The sequence below is a fragment of the Gossypium hirsutum genome, chromosome A02 (genome assembly GCF_007990345.1).
Source record: "Gossypium hirsutum isolate 1008001.06 chromosome A02, Gossypium_hirsutum_v2.1, whole genome shotgun sequence".
NCBI classification, from domain to species: Eukaryota; Viridiplantae; Streptophyta; class Magnoliopsida; order Malvales; family Malvaceae; genus Gossypium; species Gossypium hirsutum.
In genome coordinates this window covers 82,196,164-82,209,286 of record NC_053425.1, presented here as the reverse complement: position 1 = coordinate 82,209,286, position 13,123 = coordinate 82,196,164, and positions in this window count along the sequence as shown.

Here is a 13,123-nt window from a genome sequence, read left to right as displayed (position 1 = left end):
ATGTCTTTGTGAGGGTACTTCGAATGCTATATGGGCTAGCACATGGCATGAAACCACTTGAAACCAATCAATAATAGAGTGAGTTATGAACTCATTGCGTAAAAGAAGTTCATTCAAGTGAAATACAATTGAAAGATTATTCTCGAATCTCGAGATTCAATTCAGGAACAGAAGTCATTCCAGTTCAGATACAAAACAAATTAGTTATAGAAGTAGAAGCAGTTCGGTTTTATTTACAGAGCAAATCAGTTTCATATGCAAATTTTCCTACTCCCAACTTCTACACACCATCTTTGGCTATCCCAACACACTATTAAAGGCGTTCAATGCCCATCCAACCCTGCACACCATATAGTGTCTGTCTGACACGTTTACAGAGTAGCAGCTTAGCTGCCAAATCAGAATGCGCCAAAGTGCCAGATTCAGAGTTATCCACATTGTGGCTTAGCTACTAGTTCAGGACAGAGTACTTCCTTTTTCACAATATCCCATCCCATACATATGCAGTATACAAGTACCCATATTTACAGAGTGCAGTTCAATATCAGAAATAGCTATCACAGTACACATACAGTTATGCTATACATATGTCAATCATAGAGCATTAGAGAGTCCTCATACAATCAAATTCAGATAGTTATACATTGAGGAGGTCTGGATCAGTATTGGCTACACACATGGCCTTTGAAAAACGAGATTTGGACCCGATTTATATGCCACACGGCCTAGACACACGCCCGTGTCCTTTCCCATGTGGTTCCAAAACATAAACGATGAGTTACACAGCCTGTACACATGCCTGTGTCCTTGCCTGTGTGCCTCACACGGCCTGGGCACACGCCCATGTCCCTGGCCATGTGGTCCTAAATCATAAACAGAGAATTACATGACCTGGACACATGCCCGTGTCCGTTGTTCATGTGAACCTTGCATTAATATAACCACACACAGCCTGGATACACGCCTGTGTGTCTTGCCCGTGTGGCCCCAAATTGATGAACAGTGAGTTACACGGTCTGTCACACGACTGTGTGACTTACACGACTTAGATACACGCCCATGTGGCTTTGACAGCCATGTTTTTTGGCTACTGAAATTTACAAAAAATTGGTATTCGGCACGCACTTGATCTCGTTTGAAGTAGAATCAACACGGAGAAGTCCCGAAACCTAATTTAAGCATTTAAAAACGAATCAATAACCTAAAACAATGATTTATCACATAGATTAACACGTGACTACGGATGTCGAAGCCTTGATGTTACACTTTTGACAACAACTGCTTACCGATGACTCGACAGTATTAATTCGGAACAACGTGCAAGAGATCACCTCCCTTCGTACTCATGCCTAAAGAACAAAAACAATCAGTTGTCGAAGAGTTTATGCAAACAAGCAAAGAGTTCCCAATTTTGCAACGTGCCAGGAAACAAACGAAATTTCACAGAGATTTAAGATTTTCCGATAGTACTTACATAGAAATCCTCCAACAACTTAAGAGTTTCACTAATTTTGATAATTGCTTGTTGGACGCAATCGAAAGAGGAAAATTTGAAGAAGTAAAAGAAGGAAAAAATAAAAAAAATAGAGAGGAAGAAAATAGAGAAAGGGAAGAATCAGGGAAAGAAACCTTAAAGCTATTGTCTTAACCACCATCCAATTTCTGAAAACGTGAAAAAATTCTCCTAACGTATACACTGAGATTTGAACTCGGGACTAGATAGGATACAAATGCTTAACTAGTGAACCAACAAGCTCATTCCTGACACAACTTTACACAGAATTGCACTTAACTATATAACACAAGGATAGAGATTGTTTAAAAGAAAATAACAGAACTTTTAACGATACAACTCGAACTCCAAACCTTAAACACAAAAGCAGAGCACAGAACCAAATATGCAGAAATCTAATTACTGCAAATTCTTGCAAATAAATTCTTAAAAAATTTGGGGCGTTACATAAACGGGGTTAGAACACGGCCTGCGACATGGCCGTGTAGAATTGTTTCGAAAGGTACATGGCCTGTCACACAACCATGTGACCCCTATTTTAAAATTTTTTAGTTTTTACCTGAACTTTCTGTTTTGCTTTGAATTAGTCTCTGATTGTTCCTAAACTATTTTTAAGGCTATGTAAGTTTGATTTAAGGCCCATAAATGTATGTATTACTCCAATCTAAATTATTATGAAATTATGTTAATTAGATTGGCAACTTGGTGCTATCTATTATTGGTTGTTTTGGATTATATGGTAATACTCCATAACCCTAATCTGATGATGAGAATGGGTTATGGGTGTTACAAATATCTTTGTTATTTTACTTGTTCGTTGCTATATCGAGTTTATTCCTAATAGTAACTAATGTCATTTTTGTTGAACATTATGATATGATTGTACACCTACATGTAAATAAATATCTTATTTAAGATCCACCTTTAGATGGATCTAATAAATATCTAACATCAATATAACCAACTAACAAAGATCTTGAATCACTTGAATAAAAAACCCTATACTAATGGTTCTTCTGAAATATTTAAATATATGCTTAATTTTATTGCCTGCGTGTTGGAGAAGAGCTAAATCTTGTTAACAAGCTTACAGAAAATTATATATCATGTTATATGTTTACAAGATACATTAATGTCCTTATGACATTAAGATATGATACTTTAGGACCAAGAGGCTCTTCATCAGTCTCTTAAGGAAAAAAGGGGTCTTTATTCACATCTAATGCTCTTACAACCATCAAAGTATTCAATGAATGTGCTTTACCCATGAAAAATTTATTTTAATATTTCTTTCTATAATATTTTATTGATGGGCATGAATTCTAATGAATTTATCATTCTTGGCTATAGAATTTACTGAAGGTGGTCTTGGCTTTCTTGGCTATAGAATTTACTGAAGGTGGTCTTGGCTTACATGCAATAGTCATTTTGATTAGCCGACACCCTTCATTGTATTCCTTATTCATGAATGCTCCAACCAATACTCCATCCAATGTTGATTGAAGATTTCCATCTAATCCATTATAGAATAATTGTAACAAAAGCTAATATTGTAACCCATGATACATACATATCCTCAACAATGACTTAAACCACTCCCAAGCTTCATAAAGTGTCTCACCTTAATATTGTTGACAGTTTGTAATAACCATTCTTAATTTCATCATTTTGTTTAGAGGAAAGTACTTGGCTAAAGGTAACTTATCCATGATGTAATGGACCTTGGTAGATGAGCATCTAGCCACATAAAAGCTTCATTAATTAATAAAAATGGAAACAATCTCAACCGAACTACACCATCTAATACTCCATTGAACTTAAATGTACCACACACAGAAATAAACCATTTGATTTGTTGATTGTGATCTTCACTATGTGTACCTCTAAAGTGGATTAAGTTTTGCAACATTTGAATAATCATCAACTTGATTTCAAAGTTATTTACTGCCATAACTAGTTGTCAACTATTACCTCAGACTACTTCTAAATTTGGCATCGCAAAATCTTGGAGCCTCCTATTTTGTTGTTCCCCATTTTGGTTGTTTTTTGGTGGATCCATAGTTGTACCTTTAAGTTGACAAGGTACTTTTGCCATTTGTTTAGATTTTCTAATGTTTCTCAAAATCCTCTTAATCTCTGAATCCAATGGCACAAGACCCTTATTTTTCCTTAGCATACACTTTACACAATCCTACTGTAACACCCCTAACCCCTATCCGTCGCTGAAACAGGGTCACGAAACATTACCGAAGTTTACATATCAATTACAGAAAATTTCATATCATTTACAATTCATATCTAAAATCAATCATATCATCTCTTAAATGGGTAGTCGAGGCCCAAAATACACGTTAGAATCAAATTGGGACTAAACCGAAAACTCAAAATTTTTTTGGGAAATTTCAAAATATTTTTTTAGGTGTAAGGAACACACGTCCGTGTGGCTCACACGGCTGTGTGGATATTCGATGTGAAATACATGGTCGTGTCCCTGCCCGTGGGGTATCTACTGACTTGGGTAACACGGCCAGCCACACGCCCGTGTGCTAGGCCGTGCGGATAGTTTAAATTTTTGAAAATTAGGTGCAGGATTCACACGGCCAAGACACATGCCTGTGTGTTGGGTTGTGTGTTTCACACGGTGAGACACACGCCCATGTCTTTGCCTGTATGACCAGTTCTAAGCATTCTGTTTCTCAATTTTTAGGATGCAGGGGACACACGGCCAAACCACACGCCCACACGTATGACCGTGTGTCTACCCGTGTGGACGAAAATAGGCCATTTTCATGGCCATTTTTCTCACCCAAATTTTCTTCAACCTACATCAGTACTTACATACATATGCCAACCAATTCAAGACATTAAAACCAAGGCAATATTAACATTATATAAGATATATCATCACATGTATTCAAACTTACCTTTTGTAAGACATATATACTTTTTATAATTCAATCTAACCATACCAAGAACACATATATTAACCATATTATAACCTCATATATATATTCACTAAACATACCATCATTATCCATTCCAATGGCTAAATTATAAACAACCATTTATATGCCAACATTGGCCAAGTTAGCCTATACATGCCATTATACAAAAATAAGTTTTCTATTCATACCAAAACGAGCTGAAGGATAGTGTGATGGTGCTCCGACTGATTCCAACCTTTACGAGCTTCTGAGCACTATAAAATAGAGAAAAGAAAACCAAGTAAGCATTTCAAATGCTTAGTAAGTTCATATAACAGGAAATTAGCTTACCAATCATATTCATTTAAAGTAAGCATACAAACATGCATCCAAAACTATGTGGCCAATTGCCTAGACACATGCTCTCATCAAACAAGTTAGTCATGAAATTTACATGATAATCAAGAAAACAGAGATGAGCTCATCATACATCCATTTCTAGGTATTTCAGGGATATTGAAGATATAATTCATTTAAGTCTCATATTTGCTCATATCAAGAGTTTTGTCAGTTGAAACATTGAAATATCGATGGATACCCAAGTAGTACACACAATAAGTACTTATCATTGATCCGTCAATTCTTATATGTGGGTACTCTTTAGAGCACATAATTGGGAAGCGCTCTTGATCCTTATCATAGGAAGCTCACACGGAGCCATTTCGAGACACTCACAAAGAGCCTATCAGGAAGCTTATCCGGGCTATATAACGGGAAGCTCATAAGAGCCATAATCGGGAAGCTCACAAAGAGCCTATCAGGAAGCTCCTAAAGAGCAATGTAACGGGAAGCTCTGAATAGCCATATACCAGGAAGTTCAAGCAAGCACTGTTGGGAAGCTCACAAAGAGCCAATTTAACAGGAAGCTCATAAAGAGCCTATAATCGGGATGCTCATAAGAGCTAAGGTGTGTCCACAACCAATGTAGGATCACAACCTATCGGGACACTCCGAAGAGCTGTAACGGGAAGCTCGCAAGTACCATATACAAGAAGCTCGAGAGGGCTAATACGGGATGCTCTTTTGAGCTATGGTGTGTCTACAACATATGCGAGACCACAACCAATACGAAAACTTGTATCCATCGATTTTCATTTATTCAAACGGAATTTAACACTTATCGGGTATTATCAGATTTTTAATCAATTTCATATACATGACAATTACAAAATTTACATATACAACATTTAATTCAAATGTATAAATGTACACAATTTAGTTACACGAACTTACCTCAATAAATGTTCGTATACAAGGATCTAATAATTCGATACTTTTTGTTTTCCTCGATCCAACTCAATATTAGGTCTTTCCCAATCTATATAAATAAATTTAATGTCAATTTATCCATTTCATACTCAATTTAATTCAATTCACATCCTAGGCACAATTACCATTTTGCCCTATACTTTCCATAAATAACGATTTCATCCCTAGGCTCGGAAAATGAAATTCATGCAATTTAATCTTTATTCCAAGCCTAACTGGTATTTACATATAAGATTTACAGCACTTACATTTCATAAAAATAAAAAATTTTCCATGAATTTTACATCTTTACAATTTAGTCCCTAAATGACAATTTCATGAAAATTCACTTTACATAAGTTGTTTATCTATCAACAACCTTTCATTTTCTACCATAAATTGCAAAATTTCCGCATATTCATCTATGGAAAAATTTTTATACTTTGATAACTTTAAAAGTTGATCCCCAAAATAGCTGGATTAGGTTATTCTGATATTAAAAATATAAAATTACTAAAAACAAGATAATATTACTTACCCAATTAGGCTTGCTTGATTTTCTTTCTCTTTCCTAGGGTTTCCATAGAATTTGGGAAACGATATGATATAAAATGATGATATTTCTATTTAATTAAGATATCATTTTTTATTTTTTTCTTTCCAATTTAGTCCTTTTCTTTTTCTAATTTTACATGGATGAATCATCAAAAATATCTACTAACTTTTCTTAATGGTCTAATTACGATATAAGGACCTCAAATTTTGAATACCATAACTAGTTGATCCGTTTAGCTATTAGAATTCAACTTTTTCATTTTATGCAATTTGGTCCTTTCCATAATTAAACATGAAATCAGTAAATTTTTCTTATCGAAATTTTCATATGTCTTTCTTATCATGATGTAGACCATGCAATAATTTTAAAATAAATTTTCTTTTTGACTCGAATTTGTGGTCCCGAAACCACTATTCCGATTTCACTGAAAATGAGTTGTTACACTTACAAAGCAAATTGACAATCAATGCACAAATTATCAATCTTCACCAATGTAGATTTCCACAAAGAAAAGAAGAACACAATTACGAACTACACTATCTTGTAAAAAACCTTAACGATTGACAAAAGAAAAAAAACACTAACTAATTCAGTCTTCGTTCAATCGACATCATTCAACCAACAAGAACTTGTAAATAACAAAACTATTAGAAAATTTTCATCATAATCTTCGACAATGATGCCAAAAACTTGCCCTCGTGTTCCACGTATATCTAAAAATGCATGTAAATAAACTATAGTATAAAAAGTTATAGTATAAAAAGTTATTTTACAATGAAATACTTAGAAGTATTCCACGGATCGTACCAACAAGGATTGTTAACAAATAATGAAAGAAATTGCATTTACGAGCTTACTAGCTAAACAAGAACGTATCTACTATAACTTAGGATTATTAGTGCGATCGAATCATGCATTAGCATAAAATTGAATTATAAAAATATATAAGCGATCTAATCTAAATGATCTTCTTTCTTAAACACAAGGAATAATGTAATGGTTGATTCTTCGACTAATTATCTATTAAGCAAGACATAAGCTTAATGTTTAACCAAATTACTATCTTTAAATTGAAGCCTCCTCTCAGTCTCACTTAGTTAATGGTTCACCTCTCATTCTCACCATTAGGCACAACCAAATTAAGTTTTACTCATTAAAATCTCCTTTCGAACTCATTTACCTAATTTTTTTAACTAGAGTCGTAAATTATATTTTACTAAGCTCCTCAATTAAATTGAATAACAAGACCAACCATTAAACACATGTTTTTTAATATTAATTAGTGCCTAACTTCATAATAAACCATTAGACAATTTAGTTCATCATAGAATTCACAAACAAAACATTCATCATTCTAAACATTATGTTAATAAGATGTAAAAAATTAAGAACATAATTTAGAAATGCTTTTAGAAATGCTCATCGATTAAAGGTAAACTCAATTTCTAAACAAGAAATGCTTCCATGAATTCTTTACACTTGCATCATCAACTTCAAAACAAAGAAAATTTAGCAACTCAATAAGAAAAACCAGTAATATCCTTCTTGACTCTAAAATTCTTTGAAATTTTCTTTTAAATTTTTCTACTACTTTTTTAAAAGCTGATACGTAGTTGATATATATAGTAAAAGGGCTTAAGTTGGTCAAATGATAAGTCTACCATCGATTATAAAGCAATGTGGTGACATTAGGCATGAATTTGTGCCAAAATTTCACAAAATTCTCTTCAGTAACTGTTAAATTTATCTATTAGTTGGATGAATGTCACAAAATCATGCTTCACAAATCGCGAAATTGACAAGTTACTTCTCCTTTCCCTGCAAGATCTTAATGATATCATGACATCTCATGATATAATGTCGCGACATATGTCTCTAACTTCAACACCTTTGGCACCTCAATGAGTGACGTCATGCTGTTGGCTCTTTTGATGCCGTAACTTTCTCCCTTAATTTCCAACTCCAAGGCAACAAATAGTACGTGAAGTCACAACGTTATCCTCCTTGATGATCTAACTCTGTCTTCTAATTTAACTTCATGGCATGAATGGTCAGTATTATCGCAACTGCACATACTATGATGTTGTGACTTGTTTCTATTTTGGACAACATTGCTTCCAAACTTGCATTTGTTGTAACAGGCTAATTTTCAGTGGTGTTGGAAACAGTGATTCGAGATCACTAAATCCGACGAGTGAGTTTGAAAATTTTATTATTATTTAATAATTATGAGTCAAGTTTGATTTTAGAAATATTCTTGAATTAGTGAATTTTGTGATTTAAAAGAATTATTAGGTTAAGTAGTCTCGAAAAATGAGGTATCGAGACTTTGATTTCATAAACCAAGCCATAAATATTTTTATAAATTTTTACGAAGTGTCATTGAGTTATTATTAAAGTTTCATTAGGAAATTTTAACGTTTCGATAATCAATTAATTAAAAAGGACTAAATTGAAAAAGGTGCAAAACTTGTTAAAATGATTAAATAGCTTAAGAGGTAATTAAGAGAGGACAAAATAGGCAACTAGACACAAATTAGAAGGCTGGGGTGGCATTAGCTGAAAAGAAAACAAAAATCATGTGATTAAAGGGCAAAATTGGAAACAAATGAAATAAAATATCAAATTGAAAAATCTAAAAGTTTCTAGACATTTTTCTTCATGAATTTTCTGTCCAAAAACACCATTGAAGAGATATCAAATATGGTTGACATATTTTGCTTCATGTGAGTTCAATTCTTGCTCTTTTCTTGAAATTTTTGTGTTTTCAAGACTTTTACAACAAGGTCCAACTATCTAATTCATTAGTTTTTGAATTCATGGGTAATTTTGAAAGTTACCATTGACGAGTTCTGGGTGTTTATGATGAATTATCATGGATTTTAATTTTTAATTTTTGTTATGTGATAATTTTATTGAGCGATTTCAATAGAAATTGATTTTTTTGACTAAATTGTGAAGAATAAAAAATTATGGTTTTTTATTGAATTTATATGAATCAAAGCCTAAAAAGTAGCTTAAAATGATGGAATAACTTTTTAATTGATAAAAATTAACTCAATGGATGGGTTAATTGATGAGGGACTACATTGTAAAATTGTAAAAGTTGGGGTAAATGTGTAATTTAAAAATTGAAAAGTATAAATTGTAAAGTGTAATGAGGCTGAAATATGTGCTAATGGATGAATAATTTTATATTTTAGATTAAGAGCCTATAGATCAACGTGGGAAAGAGAAATTAGAAGAATAGTTCCCAATTACTACGAATTCTACAATTTAGTCCACGTAAGTTCGTATGGTTAAATTTAAATGTTATATGTTAATTGATGAATGATATTTTGTATTTATTTATAACATTTGTTGAAAATAAAATTTTTTTATTAAATTTACGAAATCGAATCAAGTGTTTGAAGTGAACGAAACGTAGGATTGAGTACAATCGTTCAGTGTAAAAAAGGGGAATTGATGGCAAAATAACCTAAGTAAACTGAGGTTCAGCATTAGTTGTGAACACTCATGTTTTCTTTCCGTTTATCTCTCATGAGCTTCAGTTAACTCATAAGAGTTTTTGTTTAACCCTATTGGGTTTCTATTCAGCTCCTATGAGCTTCCGTTCAACCCTTACGGGTTTCTGTTTAGCACTTATGTGCAGCCTTCGGGCTTCCGTATATGATGTACTCATATCCATAAGACTTTCACTGATTTGATAAAGGTTGGTAATTCAATAAGTGACATATGAAATTATTGTTGTAGACTTAATGATATTATTGAATTTGAGCTCAAATAAGTGAATTTATCAATTGAGTTGTGATTGACAGGAATTGTATATTGAATGATTTAATTAAATGAATTATTATAGTATTTTCGATAAGATTTATGTTTTAAACCAACGAACTTACTAAGCTTAATTGATCTTACTAGTGTCATTTAATGTTCTTTGTAGATTTTCAAGAAGTTTGGAGGATCGGATTAACACATTGAGTCAAACTATCCAGATTACTCCGGTAGATTTTGTTGTACACTTTATGGTTTATATGGCATGTATAGGGATGGATTGAAAAGGGCTAAACTTTAAATATAATTATGAATGACAATTATATATATGTGTGTTTGTGAGTATATCATTAGGAGTAGGTTCCAGTAAAGCAATGAATGAAATTAGTTTGGCAAATTTAGACTATTGATTTTTGTGTTAACATATTATGTTAAATATGTTTTAGGTTGAATTGGTTGCTTGGTTGATATATATTAGTGTATTTCAATGTTGTGTAGAGGTGGATAAGAAAAGGGTGAGAAAAGTGGCCTTAAAATGACTAATTTTCATCCACACAGGCAGAGACACGAGCGTGTGTCTCAGCCATGTGTGACACACGACCTGACACATGGACATGTGGTCTGGTTGTGTGTCCCCTGTACCTTAAAATTTCAAAACAGAATGCCCAGGTTTTAACACACGGCTAGTACATAGGCATGTGGCTTGGCCCTGTGACCCTTGCACTTCACACACGGCCTAACGCACCGGCGTGGGGTTGGCCGTGTGACCCAAGTCAGTAGCTACCCTAAATTGGACACGGTCTGGAACACGACCGTCTACCTCACATCGAATGCCCACATGATCTAAGGCACATGTGTGTCTCCTGGCCGTGTGAGCCACATGGTCGGCCACACGGGTGTGTGTCCCTTACTCTTAAGAAAAAAAATTAAGATTTTAAAAAATTTCCCTGAGTGTTCGGTTTAGTCTCGATTCACTTCTAATATGTATTTTGGGCCTCGAGGACTCATCTAAGGGACAATATGAGTGTTATATGACTTATTCTTAATTTGTATAATAAAGGTAATGAAATATTCGAAATTAGTCAGGTAAAGTTTGGCAATGCTCCGTAACCCTGTTTCGACGATGAATAAAGGCTAGAGGTGTTACATTTATTAGTATCAGAGCTTTGGTTTAGCTAATTCTTAGAATGAATGTGATGTGTAAAGTGTTTAGAAAAAAATGCCATATAAATTTGTGATAGTGTGATGTGTATGATCCGATCTAATCCTTATTTTTATTATAGATTGTAAAGATGTCAGATAAATTTGAACATGCTGAGTGTGATGAAGCTAATAGTAGAGTACAAATATCTGAACACAAGGCAAGTAGTAGTGTTCCAATTTCTCCAATGTAGGAGCAAGAACTTAAAAATATGTTCTATGAGTTTATGAACAAATGGTTTAACGACATTATGCAAGAAAGAAATCAGGCTCCACAACCTGCTCCCCTTACTATACCATCAGTAATACCTTCAGTTGTATCTCCACCTCATCCAGTTATTGAATCCAGTAAACGTGTTTCGGTAGAAAAACTTAGAAAGTTTGGGGCTAAATAATTTCGGGGAAGATCAAATGATGATCTAGTCAAAGCTGAATATTGGCTTCAGAATATAGTAAGAGTTTTTAGAGAAATGGCTTGTTTCCTTGATGATTATTTGAGATGTGCTATTTTCTTATTGAAAGAGGAAGCATATAATTTGTGGATGACTACAGAGGCTGTGGTGTCGGAAGAGAAAATCACTTGGGAATTCTTTTAGAATGAATTTAAAAAAAAATATGTTGGCAAAAGGTTTCTGGATAAAAAGAAGAGGGAATTCCTCGATCTGCTATAAGGAAATTGGTCAGTAGCTGAATATGAGAGGGAATTTGTATATCTCAACAAATGTGCCCTAGAAATTGTTCCAATTGAAGAAGAAATGTGTATTCGATTTGAGGAAGGGTTAAATGATGAAATTAAAATGATGATTGGGGCATAGAAATAATAGAATTTGCTGTTCTTTTAGATCGTGCTCAGAAAAGGGAAGAGGTATATAACATAAAGATGCAACGAGATAGACGAAATAAAGAGTCTTACAAGAGAAGCTCCTCCAAATCATTTTCAACATTTTTGGCTAAAAAGCATAGAGAAGAGACCAATCGAGCCACTTCAATGTCTAAGCGATCAAATAAGAATAGGGCGACTGAACAAGATTTTGGGGTAACTATTAGACCAACAGCTAGTGTGGGTAGTGTATAGAATGTTCCGAGGCCTAAATGCAAATATTGTGGAAAGTATCATCCAAATGAATACAGAGGCAAAGTAGAAGCTTGTTATAAATGTAGAGCCACTGACCATTTCATTCGAGACTGTTTTCAATTGCAAAAAGAAGAAGATGAACAAAAAGAAAAGCAATTAGCCACTTCTCAAAGAAGTAAACGTTCAGGCCAAAGCAGTGCTACTGGGGCTACCCGTTTGAATATGAGAGATAAAGCTGCTCATTCAGAGACTAAAGCGTCGGAACATACTTATGATATTCAAGCAAGAGAAGAAGCTACAACTCCAGATGTAATTGCTGGTACATTATATCTTTTTGATGTTATTGTATATGCATTGATTGACCATGGGTCTACACATTCTTATTTTTGCACTGCATTAGCAACAGAAAAGAAATTGTCTATTGATTCCATTGATTATGATGTTCAAGTCACTAATCCATTAGGCCAAAGCGTGATAGTTAATTTAATGTGTCGAAATTGTCCACTGAAAGTAAAAGGCTGTAAATTCCCTGCTGATTTGATGTTGCTACCTTTTCGGGAATTTGATGTTATTCTGGGAATGGATTGGTTAACAAAGCATAATGCTGTAGTAAGCTGTCGAAAGAAATAGATTGATTTGAAATGTTAGACAGGTGAAATGATTATCGTTGAGTCTAAAAATCCAAAAAGAACTGTTAGAATTATTTCAGCTTTTTCAGCTCAGAGGTTAATGCGAAAAGGTAATGATGGATTTTTAGCCTCCATTCTTGATAC